Genomic DNA, 14,906 nt, shown 5'->3' on the forward strand with positions numbered 1-14,906 from the left:
AGAATACATTGAAAAGGCTGAAGAGTGCTATTTAATTCTCTTTTACACTGCACAGTACTTTAGTTCACGAGGCATTTTCTTTTTCTGCAGTTTTACTAAATATGTGATGATTAGAGAATTACTTGGAGACTGATGAAATAAGTGAGGAATACGTGCATTTTGGAAGTACAGACAAATTCGTTTTGGTCACATTCTAGATTATCCAACAATAGTTTCATACTAGTTACAGATAAGCAACTAATTTTACAAGACGTAAATTAAAATCACACACTACACGAGAACATCTTATAACATGGAACCTTTAGGATAAAAGCTTGAAGTAAGCTTGTAAAAATCTGATTGAAAATGAATCATGCTGCAGAGTTTAAAGTACTTCTTAAAATTATGAGAAGCTTCAAACCCACTTTCAACAGGCTGGTTGGATTACAACAGGCATAGTATTCGTCTAAGCATCATCAGTTTTCACAAACAAATGTTAGGGTATGAACCAGATTGAGCAAATAAATTGTAGTTATTATCACTCTTAATTCATTTACAAATATTTTTTACAAATGATTAATAACACAACATTTTGTTTTAGCACTGTTTATTCATTATCTTGTAGAGAAAGCCATGTATAAAAACAAACAGTCAACAACACTACATCTGCTACATCCAGAACCATCAAGGTTTTGAGGCAGCAAACTTCTTGAGGTTTTCTTGAACCTACAGTAATAAAAGAAATCAAACTTTTAGAGTAAGAAAATGTTAACACGTATCTAATGTCCTTTGTGAGTTATATACAGAACAAAATTAATAGAAGTTGCTTGTACTAAGAGCCTAAAATTGAGTGCTTAATCTTCAGAAACTGTTACAGCATCATTATCACATACGACATTTTCCTGGCAATTATTATTTTAAATGAAGTAAGAACAAGCAGGTTACAGTATTATGATTTGAAATGGTAGGTTACAAGCCACATGCCAGGATTATGCAAGCAGAAATGTATTCACACAAAATTATTTTACCTGCACACATAAATTGGGAATTCAAAATGCAGTTGTGATAGATCTGCATAAATGTAATTGGTAAATACATTTATATTTTGACAAAATGCCTAAAATTTTCTCTACAATGTCCCCAGATCTATGCATATCAATCTAAAGAACTCTATATTGGCCTTTCCAGTGACTAGGGAAGAAAGTTCTGCCTTGATTGCATTAGAAGGACATGAGGGGGTGATAATGTATATAATCAGTGATGTCGAGAAAACCCACTTGAAGAGAAATATAGATGCAAAAACGGCTCGTTTTTGCAACACAACAAACCGTTGACTAACCTCATAATTAACAGATCCAACTGACAATTAAATACAGACGAGATAAATCTACTTAATAAAGGACTCAACTTCGCAATAGCACCTAGGTACATTCCAACCATAGAATTGTTCGCTCTTCTACATAAAATATTTTCTCAACCCAAACGAGCCGTTTTTGCATACAATAATGTATATAGGAAAACAGCAGAGGTGCATGAACTGAATGGGAGTTTTCTGTCATCTATATAGGCTATGCAATGGATTACCATAAAAAAAGACAACAGGCACACACTTTACGCTTTTGCACTATATTTCCATGATCTTTTTTGGTAATTCCTAACAATACATCTTTGTTTACAAGACCTCACAGTCATCTTAACAACAGGCATTTAGCAGTGGTAGATGAGATGTATACTTTAATACTTTGTTATTCCCCAATGAATTGAGATTTTGGGGAAAAGAAAAAAAATCCATGCAAGATATTATTAGCCACAAGGTAGGTTCCATCGTCCCAACTATATTGATATCAATGTATAATAATTGCAATAAGGGAGTTGTAAAAAAATAGCAAAATAATCAACAATACATCTTACTACACTAACATCTGGAAAAATTGAAGAAAAGCAAATGGAGGAAATCAAGACCCAAATGGCAGATAAAATATCAATGTGATTATGTAATGGTATACAAAAGTGTTGAGGGATATTCAAATCCCTGTCTGAAAAATTTTGACTAGAGGTAAGAGAAGCCACAAGGTGACAAACTTGATAGGAGAAGATAGGAAAAATTGTCATCACTCACAGAATAAAATGTATACACAGGTGGTCAAAATGGAAGGATATAGTTATTAGAAGAGAAATATTACCACAGATGAAATAGTGAAAGTATTCAACTTCATAACAATATGCTAATAACTCCTGAATTTTGATAGTGTTCAACAAATAAAGAACTGCTTGCAGTTATCACTTTAAATAAGCATTACAGCATTTATTGATACAGTGAGAAATTCACTTCAAGTGGACTGTACATGACTGATATAGGTGATAAACTTAGAAAATTCAAATTATATAACTGTGCATTTTCTAATGATGCTACCAGAATCAAAATTTACTGTAAAACATCCTCTGAGACCCCCAGTGGCTCAGCAGCATGTCTGCAGACTTACAATGCTTAAAACCTGGTTTTGATACCTGTGGTGGGCATAGCACAGATAACACAAAGCTACGCAATGGGCTTAGTTCAAAAAACAACATCCTCCGAGTAGAAGTATGGAAATGTCAACAGATTACCTTACCAAAGATTTACTGAATTTTCTAACTCTGAACACTGTAGAAGGATAGTGTTTACAATAAAAGGTGTTACTTCTACTTCTAGATGCATATCACAAATAAGTAGTTAGGAACTTCAAGAGAAACAACTGCAAAACCCATTCATAGCTTGGGTGCATAATACTCAAAGCATCTAACATTTGACATTAATATAGTCACTTACTAGAGTACACTGGTGTTTTATACCATTATCATGAACCATAAAGATATAATAGCTAACCTATAACATACATGTAATTAAACTAGTGATCTAAAGAACTATAGGTTAAGAGATACTTCAGATCTTGCACAATGCAAGAACTGGAGGACAACAGAGAGTATCACAAACTTACACACACAATTTTCTAACCTTATTTATAAAAAGTGGTGTTTATGGCAATACAACTAACATATTGACCAGAGAATATACCTAACCACAAAGAAAAGCTCTGGCAGCTTCTTTACAGAATACCACATGGATAAAGCAAAATAACTGAGGAAGATAACTGGTATATGTTTTTCTTTACCGATTGTTTCATCAAGTAGGCCAAAGTTTATCCACTGGAATGGCCTGTTTCTGTTAATAGATAAGTGCAAACTATAAAACAGGCTACGGGTGCTCCAGCCACCAGGGGTATCAGCTTGTTTGTTTGGTTACAGATAAGCACAAACTATACAATGGGCTATCTGTGCTCTACCTACTAGGGGTATCAAAATACAGTTTCTAGCACTGCAAGCTTGGAGATATACCACTGTGATACTGAGAGCAGTACAGTGTGTCACTGATGTGTTTGGTAAACAATAGACCACACAAATCAAAACCCCAAGAAGAAATCCATATGGCTCAAGAAGCCAACTTCAGCAATTTGGCATTTGCAGAGATGTATCAATTTTTTAATTCAGAGTGTTTGGATGATTGGGCAATACAGACTGTTTGGTAGATGCTAAGTCAATGAACTAAATTGTTTAATAATATCAAATGCTCATAAACAGTGCCCAGAGTATAACAAGGAATTGCTGTCTCATACAGAGGATGATGTACATAAATGGTAAAGTGGCTATAGATCAAATGATATTTTATAGCTAAACAGATGGAATGAACATTCAAATCAAAGAGATAAAGTATGATACTTGAATGTATAAGCTCCTATCTCTTTTGTGAACAGTTTTAAATGTTGAGTTATGAACTGCAGTGGTTATACGATGTGCACAAGTCCACCGAGTACAATTATTAGCAAAAGCTCCTATGTCACTCATGAGAATCTTAACTGCTGGTTGCACTAGGAATTAGAAGTAGACAAGGATAAAAGTATAATAATTGATGATCTCAATTCTACTGTGGTGAAAAATAAAATACTTACAGTAGATATCTGACAGTCCATGAGGAAATTTCAGTGGAGAAGGTGACTGCTGTGATAAAAGATACTGATATTTTGTTTCTAACCATTATGACTGGAACCAACTGATTAGTAATCAGAGTAGGACAAGGGCATCCAATCAAAAGGTTTACTTTGATCGAAACATCTCACTCTGTTGTATGTTTCATTATATAGAAAGGATGGTATGCCTTCTATAGTGGTGGAACATTAACACCCTACTTTGAACTGAAAGGTTTTAGCCATCTATGTGGAACACATTCAGCAGAATGCCTTCATGGTCAACTACCCCAGTAGTTTGGAATTGGTAAGGATTCCCAAACTCCATTCTCAAAAAAGGGAGGAAAGGAGAGATGGAGAGTTCAGAGGAACTGCTACATTGAAGACAATGCAATGGGTGATCACGAAATCCTATCTCAGAAACCAAACCAGACAGATTTATTTAATCAACGTTTGGCAGGGATGGGCAACTATTCCCTTCTGCTTTACTCATACCATACATAAGTAATACAATCTGAAAAGAGCCTATTTATGAAACATATCACAAGGTTATTCACAATCAATAATCCAATGAAACACCATTTTCCAAGGTGAGCATGTGGAGTCATGGAAAAACATCCGAATCAACATGATATACAGTGCAGATTTGTGTAGAAAGAATACCTGGTTAGGCATCACATACCATTGAGTGGGATTCAATAGATGAAATTTGAAGCAAGAGCCTCTAAAAGAAAATAAAGCACCAAAAAAAGACTTACCTAGTTTCATACCAACATCATAGTCTGAAGTATATCCACAAGTGGTAGGCAATACCTTGAGGATATAGAAATTGCAACATGGAGATAATGGGAGTTGAATGTCTGAGAGATGGTTCAAATGCTTGACTGCAGAATATTCTCCAAAAGTTGACCAAGAAAAGAAGCAAGGGAAAAGATGTGGTGAATTTGATAATAGGTAACAGAACATTATATGTTCGCATGGGTATAATGAGGAATAAGCCAACTTGATCAAATGACAATCTTGACTGGTAAGGGTATAGGGTCAAAGATCTCAAGAAGAAGAGAAATGACAGGAAATAAACAGATGGGAAACCCTAAAGAAAACCGTGCAGGAAATATAGCCAAGGGGATGCACTAGGCATAGAAGTCCACCTGAATCAGGATGAGGACAGGGATGAGAAAGAGAAGGAAGAGAAAATGAGCAAAAAGGAGGAGTTTCCCTCACAAACTGACAAGGTCTTGGGGAAAAAAGGAAAAATCCAGATAAAGGAAATGATATGTTGGGTATTACAGTGTGCAAGTGATATCAACAGCAAATATATCAGCCTGATGTCACTGTCAGACCAAGAAGAGAAGGAAATATGCCTTAAAGGAAAGGAGAAACAAAGAACATGATGCAATAAGCTCAAAAAGAGGTAAAGTTAGGGAAAGGAATACAACATTAATGTCCCAATTTAGAAGTACTGGATGCCTACATGGCCAACACATCCAAAAATAATGGATCAAAAGGGCAAAGTCAAAAGAAAGAAAGACCCTGCAATAACAAGTAAAATAGAAAATATGGGATAGGGCTGCCCAATACCCAGATATTGAGAAGACCAAAGATTACTTCTGAAGAAACCCACAAAAAAAAACAAACTCAGAGACACAATCAACCATTAGATGAGAAGATGGAACTCCCCAAACAAAATACATTCCATTTCCATTGATACAGTCATCATTGGAGGACAAATGGAATAAACTCAATTAAACGTACCCAATGTAGAAAACAGATATCCTTGCTTACTCCAGGTATAGTTTTTCTTTCCCATTATTTCCAAAACTTTGTTGTTAACCACAGTCACCAATTCTGTATCCAGCACTTCACATCTAGTTTTTTTTCTGGTTTGAAGCAAGCCAGTAAGGAGAAATCAAAAGGACATTGCATAGAGTAGTGTGGGTGATTGTGGGCCCAAAAGAGAAAATTTAAGGCAAGTAAACATAGGAATCTTAACCAGGTGTCCACTAGGTGATTGATATGAGCTATTACTGTTGAATTTTCATAGTGGATTGTGACCAATCAACCTCTGGAGTTCTGAAGAAAATGATCTAAAGCTCAACAAACAGCAAGGAGTTTGAAAATATCGATATGAAGAGAATGTTCCTCTACAGACCAACAAAGCTGAAGCCTCTTGGTGACTGATCCATGCACTGCAGCCCTGAAGGGATACATCCACAAACATATGTAAATCTAGCCACACAGAAGGAAGTTGGATGCCTGCCAAAGTACAGTTACGACAGAAAGTGTTCGTACCCCTGCGTCCCGATTTGTTTTTGCTCATAACATAAAAAGTATCAAAAGTAGGCTAATAGAAGTATAATATATCAAATATTATACAAGCACACATCTACATAAATTTGTATGTAAATTAAACGACAAATAAACTGTTTACAAACAAATAACCAAAAATAGGAAGAGCAGAAAGTGTTTGCACATTTCATAACGTGTGAAAAACCGATATTTCCGTAAAAATTTTGTTTAGTTTGGCAAATAAACTACATTATATCATTCCAGAACAAGACACTGGGTTCATAATTATTGGAATTTAGCCAGCAAAAAAGGAACTTCTGGCAATTTAGTGCCATCTGTCATTATCTGCTTGGTCATCATGGCGAACAGGAGAAAATACTGTCCAGTGATTTAAAAAAAACCAAATTATTGTAAAATATAAAGTCTTGTGTTTCTTTCCAGTATTGCTACACAGCTTAATGTGCCAAAATCTACTGTTCAAAACATAATTGCCAAGTTTAAGCTCACAGGATCAACTGCTAACCTCCCTCTTTCCAGAAGCCCCACAAAAATTCCAGAGAGAACCAAGAGGAAGGTTCTCAGAGAAGTTAGTAGGAACCCTCGTTTAACATGTAATGACATACGGAAACTGGGGTTGAAGTAAGCACCTTTACACTTATGAACATGTTACGCTCTTCTGGGTTCAAAGCATGCAGTCCTTGTAGAACTCCATATTTAAAGCCTGTTCATTCAGAAGCATGATTGATGTATGCAAGGAATCATGTAGATAAACCTTTACCTATTGGAAGAGTATTCTTTGGTCAGACGAGACTAAAAATCAAGCTTTTCGGCCACAACGATGTTTGCAATATTTTCCGTAAGAAGGGGAACGAAATATTCCAAAGAACACCATCCCTACAGTTAAATATAAAGGTGGCTCGATCATGCTATGGGGTTCCTTCAGCTCTTCTGGTGTAGGCAGCCTTTACCACATCAACGGAATCATGAAAAAAGAAGAGTACGTTGACATATTAGGCACTTATATCAAGAATGATGCTCAGATCTTGTGGCTTGGGCGTCGTTGGATCTTCCAGCACGACAATGCCCCTAAGCACACATCAAAACTTGTCCAATCCTGGTTGCAGAGGTACCATACAAGTGTTCTGGAGTGGCCATCGCAGTCACCTGATCTCAATCCAATTGAAAATGTTTGGCATGAGTTGAAGACCAGGGTTCATCAGCATCATCCAAAAAACTTGCAAGAGTTGGAGGCCTTCTGTAAAGAAGAATGGAAGAAAATACCAGTCAAGTACTGTCAAATGATCATGGAGGGCTATGAGGAGAGATTGCACCAAGTAATTCACCTGAAAGGCTACACAACTGACCATTAAAGTAGATGCATGAACACTTTCTGCCCCTCCTATGTTTGGTTATTTGTTTATAAACAGTTTATTTGTTGTTCAATTTACATAAATTTATGTAGATGTGTGTCAGTATAATATTTATAATATACCATACTTTCATTATCCTAATTATAATACTTCTTAAGTTATGAGGAAAAAACCACTCACGACACAGGGGTACAAACACTTTCTGTTGTAACTGTATAAGCCTTGTCCAACCACCATCGAAAATCATTGATGATGTAGGAAGGAAGGGTTGTGTTAGAAATCAAAACATCCTGAAAAAAGTTCCATTAGTTGTGGAGGACCCACTGAAAGAATCTCATATGAGCTTGATTAGGGGTATGAGAGGAGTCATAAAAGACTACATCCCCAAAAGTGATAGAACATCATCGCAGAAAGTGAAGAAAAGTTGTGACAAATTGTCAGTTCCATAGAACAAAGCCAGACAGGAGAAGTTTGGGCCTGACAAAGATGGTGTTTGAAGAAAATACACAAACAAATGAGGTACTTGGTAGAATGAAGTATGGATTTCTCCAGTTTGATCAACCAGCCAACCCAACCAGCTTCAAAAAGGAGTTGATGAGTAGCCAGGCTGGCTTGTGTTATGAATGAGTGAGAAGAAACCAGTTGGCCATTTAAAAGTGAAAGCAGACTCCCAGGGCATCACCCAACAAACGACACATGGAGCCAAAGCCAGCTTGAAAAGTATGGTGGGAAATTAGTACATCACCCCAGAACAGACAAACTGAAGATAAGAACAAGAATGCTCAAATATAGAAATATACAGCTAAGCATTGAAGACCTTCATCTTGGTTATCCAAACTCCCAGTGAAAAAGCCCACCAAAGAGTAAGGTAGGATTTCTTAGTGAATCATAGGATATGAATGTATTGATTGAGATGGGACAGTTCCAGATCCCAGTTGTTTTGGGAATCATAAACAGGTGGGAGTAAACCACCTCCAGGACCACATGAGGTAGGTTGGACAGGCCATCATGTGAGGAGACTGTTCCACCTCAAAAAAACACCCACATGACAAGGAATATTGAGGAAGAAGAAAGGAAATGGGTATGTTGGATAGAGAAGAAGTAAGAAATTGGATGATGTGAATCCAAACATTGGATATGAAAGGGCTTCATTGATGAACAAACACCATCAAACAAACTTCCACTGGACTGGAACCCACCAGGTAATCACCGGAATCATTGTTGGTATACCAAACATTGTCATGAAAAAGTGATGAATCATGGCATTGTGGAAAGAAGGAACACAAGGGCTGGGAAGGAGAGGGCCAGCAGACAGGAACTGATGTATTGTTAGGCTTCAACTGGGAAAAGCAGGCCACTAGATGAGAAATGGTGCATTACTGTTAAAGTGATCCTCAACTCTGGAATTGTGTGAAACATGTAATATCTCAAAAATGGGTCCATACAAATGTCTCAGTTAAGAAACCAGGAAATGGGTCTGTACTGATATGGCATCATGACCAAAAATATCCCATCAACAACAACAAAAAAAAATCCATGTTTGCAGGCCAAAGCTTCAGATGACAGGCTGGCCCAGATGAAAGTGAAGAAAGAGAGAACATTCATAGAAAACTCCTCAGGACTCTTGTGAAGACACTCAGACAAGATATCGATTACAGGCACCACAACAAAGTCATCATGGTAGGATAAATATAAGAATACTAGGCACCTGTTAGATTAAATGTGCAATTTGAAACCAGCACTTTTCCTTTACTTGACTTTAGAATACTACTTTTTTTATGACTATTTAATAACAGAGTAATATTTTTATGACTTGAAATTCTGGTTACATTTGTTTTTTCTGTGAGTAAGCTAGTAATGTAGGAATTTTATTCTTCAGGTAAAATCCAGATGGCTTAGCTATGTTGACCATTAGCCAGATCAAGTGATTTGTCCACGTCCATCCCTGTCCTCTTTGGTTCCTTTCTTCAATTTCAGTAGCCAGCCTTATATAAATATTTTTATTTAGTGACAAATTTTTATCCTAATACTTGTTTGTTTACTTCCCTGTGTATCTCTTTTATAAACCTTTATAAATTTTGCACATAATACTAATAAAACAGTTATTCCAAGATTGTAAAGACTGTTTTACTCAATCAAATAATGATAAAATTAAAGTGGCTAGGGTAGATACCACACAAGATGTGTCAGTCTCCTATAGGTGGATGGCAATCATTACATGATGATGTCATCATTCGTTAAAGTAATTCATGTTAACCTCATGCTTTTTAGGTAGGATACAATTCTCATAGGCAGATGCATGAGGCACCAAACTGTTGTGTATGGCATCACTCAGAACATAATGACAAATTAAAATGGCAGTATTTTGATTAGAAGTTAGTTGGAATTCACACAAAATACCTAAAAAACAATCAGACACTTTGATTTCGATTAGTTCAATATTTACTTTATTATAATTTAATTTTAATTATAGTTACTGGACAGTTGGAATATCCATGACTAGTAATAATCATAAACACTAGTTGATTTTGTTTGTGACATTAATCATAATCATTTTATGTTGCTCTAGTTGAAGTAATCAATGCTCATAGGTAATAATATAATCAGTAATATTAGCTAACCGAGTTAATTGCCTAACACTATTGGTCTGTACGTCATATGTCCAATGAGATATATTTCACTCATAGCAAGGAGTAAAACAGCTTCTACAAATACAGCAATGGTCCAAACACATCCATTGGATCAACAGGTGGAGCAATACCTGTCTTAAATTATATATATATACACACACACACAAATTGCCCTTCCAGGTTCACCCAACGTACATACAAAGACACATCATTTATGGTAGTGTTGAAAGTACGAAGTAGCTAGGAATGCCACACATGATAAAAGCTACATAATATAACCATTTGTACCACAAGAGTTGGCATTGAGTATAGCAGTTTCATTCCTTAATTTTCTTAAAGTTATTACACTCAATAAGTAATATTAACTCTTTTCACAATAGCAGCTTACCTTACGGGACAAAATGTAACATTTCACCTGCTTGTAAATGATTATAACAGTCTTAGGAATTATGTAGTGATATATTTTCAGGAAGTTTAGGTACATAAACAAAATTACTTTACACAAAACGTAATACCTGTAAACTTTTCTTAATAAATAGTTCAAGAGACGAATTGTGCGTCAACAATTGTTTATGAAGATCTTTAATGGTGGATGATGCCTTTGTAAGATTTTCTGAAAAAGAAATAACAAATGTCTAGATCTACCTAGGCATGTATACATACACAAACATATTACTTCAAAACAGTAATAATACATTTTAAAAATAAATTAGTATTATTTTATATTTTATTTACACAATTTGTTTTAATTACTTGCCAAACTATACTAAAGTACAAATGCAATCAGCTACTACACTAGTTTATCAATTTTATGATAACTTCAAAATTATTGCTTCAGATTTTTTTTCTGAAGTAAACCATTCCTAAAGTATTATACAGTTACAAAATAACTTCCTTCATCATTCTGAGCAAACTAGTAGTTTTACTTGAGTTAAATAGGTGCTGCTTCCATACTCCTCACAATATGTGCCATTGATTCTACATACCTGTGACATTCTCAGTAGCCCTGGACTACTCAACTTATTGTGTGGTAAATACCCTCATGACATTTTGGCATCCCCAAATGATAATCAGGTGTATCAAATGCAACTAGATATTCCATCAGACTACAATAGTGTATGCATAAGTCAACCAGGAGGTTCCATAGAATAAAAATTAAAGAATGTTCTGGAAAATAGATTCAACTTTTGCATTCCATTTTAATGAAATGAATCTGATCCAGAAAAAACTGGAAACTTTTACATATCTGTAAAAAAAAAAAAAAAGTCTGGAAATTTTAGAAATCAATAATTTAAAAACAATCATGAAGTTCTAAATGATCAAACCAACTGAAGCTCCCCCCCCCCCCACTTTCCCACTTTTAACTACACTTGCCTCTAGATGAATGTCAAAATCACTTCTGGTTTTTGTTCAAACCACATTCCCACCAGAATAAATATGACAACAGAGTGGAAAAAGTCAGTATGGTTTAGTAAAAATTTAAGACATATTACAAATAAACATAATAAATTCAAGAAATTTAAACTTACTGTAACTAACAAGAACATGGAAGAATAATGGAAATCAAAAGAACTGGTTAAAAATAGAAGTTAAAAAGGGTAAAAACTGCACATGAAAGAAGGTTACATCAAACAATAAGAAATTTGTTAGGCATATAATGAGATAGTAAACTTATTACATATTCTCTTCAGTTTTTGCAAAGGAAGATACAAGTACTATGCTTCAACCTCAGCATGTAATGTACAAGAAAATATTAATGTAAAAATATATCATTTTAAGTTTACAAATTCTGAGAGAAAAGTTGGGAAACCTGAAAATTGATAAATCCTCTAAACAAGACAACTTTTATCTTTGAATTTTAAAGATTTTATTTGTCAACTGCTAGCTATATGAGTAGTGGAAGAGTATTAAAAGACTGGAGATTTGCTAATGTTAGTCCAATATTTAAATGAGGTGATAAGCATTGTTGAAGCAATTATAGGCCAGTCAGTTTTAAATCAGTAGTTAGAAAGGTTTTTCAGAGTGTGATTAAAGATGCATTACAGAATCACTTAAACCAGGTTGATATAATGTCAAAAAGCCAGCTTAGCTTCACGAAGGGAAAATATTGTTTAACAAATCTTCTGATACTCTTTGAATATATTATTGCAAGAGTGTATAAAAGAAATACTGCAGATTTCACTTACCTTGATTTTGAGAAAGCATTTGATGAGGCGCCTTCCACAAAAGACTTGTTACAAAAATTAAATCTGCGAGTGTGGGGGAAATGTTATTAAATTGGAAAGAAAATTGGCTGGAGAGAATAAAGCAGATTAGTAACAAATGGAATTCTACCTGCTTTATGTCAGTTACAAACGGTGTGCCTCGGGGCTCTGTGCTGGATCATCTGCTATTTCTGATTTACATTAATGATATTGACTCTGGAATAACACATAGAATTTTGAAGTTTAAAGAGCCTTATTTGGAGTACTATATGCAGGTTTTGGCTCCCCTCTTCAAGAAGGATATTGAACTTATGGAGAAGGGTCAGAGAAAAGCCACAAGAATACCTAGATTGGTTTGATCATCCTATGAGGAGAGACTAAAATCTCTGAAGTTCTTTTCTTTGGAGAAAAGTCAGAGGAGATTCAATTGAGGTGTTTAAGATTATTAATAGCAGTGATAATATAGATCCAAACATTTTCATATTTAGCAGTGAAAGCAATAGGGAAAAAGGTCATAAGTTCAAATTTTAACAGTGTAAGATTCATCTGCAATTTAGACAGTATTACCTTTCAAACAAGGTAGTAGGCTTTTAGACTGAGCTGCTTTCAAGGGTAGGGGAACAAAAATTTAACAGAGTTCAAGAAAACACTGGATGAATACAGGAGTAGCAAGAGGTGGTTAATTGTTGGGAGCTGGAAGTCACATCCTTGATTGGATTACAAGCTCTTTTTTTTTTTTTTTTAACCTATAAAATTTTATAAATTTACTTGTGCTCTATTCTAAAAACAGCAGGACTAGAAGACAAGTTTAAAATTTAGATGAGATAAGCTAAGCTCCAGTTAAGACACTTATTTTTATAGTAGGCTAATTGACTTATAGAATGAGTTACTTTTCACAGTATTTATTTCTTTTTCATTAATTTTGGACAAAGCTACACAAGGGCTATCTGCAATAACTGTTCCTAATTTAGCAGCATAAGACTAGAGGGAAGGCAGCTTGTCATAACCAGCCACTGCCAATTCATGGGCTACTCTTTTACCAATAAGTGGGATTGACCATCAGATTATAGTGTTCCACAACTGAAAAGGCAATCATGTTTGGTGTGAAGCAGATCTGAACTTGAGCTTTCAAATTATGAGTCAAGTGCCCTAACCACCTTTCCATGTTGGGCCTACTTTTACAATAATGGAGGTCCGAAATTTACACGAAGTTTAATAGGGAATTAGAAGATATCTATAAAAGTAAATACAAGATTATATTTTTTACTTTTTGCCACAGCTAGGGCAACTTTGAAGGATCAAATGGTCCTTTAATTCTCTTAAGTTTCATATTAAGAGTATACAAGTCCTCAGTGTGAAGGGTATTGCAAGGATAAATTAACACTTCATATGATAATTATAGTAGCTTCAATTACAGATGAGGTTTTCATTCTAACTGGGAATGATAGAGGGATAAAAGATGTTCTGTAACATATTTCATAACCCCTATATTATATCAAAGGTTTTGTGAATAAACTTATGATTCTAAATATACTTCTGCCCAAATTCTGGTACGTCTAATTGGGCAGAAATTTTATCTTCAAAAGAAGTTATTTTTCAAGATACTTTTCTAAATACACACTCTACGTTATATTTTATGCCAGCGTTCATGGAATAAGAGGTAGCATAGCATTAAAAGTCGTATAGTAATATTCTGTACACTCCAGTGCGAATGCCTATTGAAAATTTGACTTTACTTTCAGGACCAGCCTAAAATACATATGCACACAAAACTTATATATTAAAAGTTTGAAGCAGCTGTAACCATAACACTTGAACTAAAAAACTAAAACGATAAGTTCCTAGTATTAAATTTAGATTTAACACACAAGTGAGTTACTGTCTATTGGCTTACAATTAGTACTACTAGTAAGCTAACTGGTGTTTTAAGTGTTGTCTACCCACCAACAATTTCTAGAAACATTAACTTGCTGTCAGCATATCCTCGTAGCTCCACATCATTAGGTGATTCCATGTTTAACTACATAAGCTATTTTAAATCTTTATTTATTTATGCTTTTTATTTTACTTAAAATTCACAGTTGACCATATATTTCAATATTTATCTTCTAAGCAAACACAACGCCCCACTATATCGATTACAAACATGTTAGATTATGACAAATTTCCCGCGTAAGTTAACTTATGTGCAACAATACAGAAAATTTTCAAATTTACTATGACGTATAAATATTGTCGTGTTAGTAAATATAAAGTCAATTAATAGTGAAAATGTATTTCAATATCAGTTGAATTTTAAGTTGAAATATATATTTCTACAATTAAAATTTATTTACATATATTACAAAATAATGTACCCCGCTGGTACAATGCTTAAATGAGGGGTTCGATGTGGCTTTGCTATGAGAAAAAAACACAAACACATACAAAAAA

At 34.7% G+C, this 14,906-nt stretch overlaps 1 long non-coding RNA gene across 2 annotated transcripts; it reads right to left on the bottom strand.

Annotated features, from left to right (window-relative positions):
* Positions 1-569: 569 nt before the first annotated feature.
* LOC143234280 (uncharacterized) lies at positions 570-14,673 on the bottom strand. 2 transcript variants are annotated; one of them, XR_013018575.1, is made up of 3 exons: positions 14,418-14,673; positions 10,785-10,882; positions 570-705 (listed from the first exon to the last, which is right to left on the bottom strand). It is a non-coding gene; the product is annotated as an uncharacterized LOC143234280 (long non-coding RNA). The 2 variants fall into 2 exon arrangements; XR_013018576.1 differs by lacking the exon at positions 10,785-10,882 and having other exon boundaries at positions 14,418-14,672.
* Between the last annotated feature and the right edge of the window lie 233 nt (positions 14,674-14,906).

The sequence above is a fragment of the Tachypleus tridentatus genome, chromosome 12, assembly GCF_004210375.1.
Source record: "Tachypleus tridentatus isolate NWPU-2018 chromosome 12, ASM421037v1, whole genome shotgun sequence".
In the NCBI taxonomy this organism is placed as follows: Eukaryota; Metazoa; Arthropoda; class Merostomata; order Xiphosura; family Limulidae; genus Tachypleus; species Tachypleus tridentatus.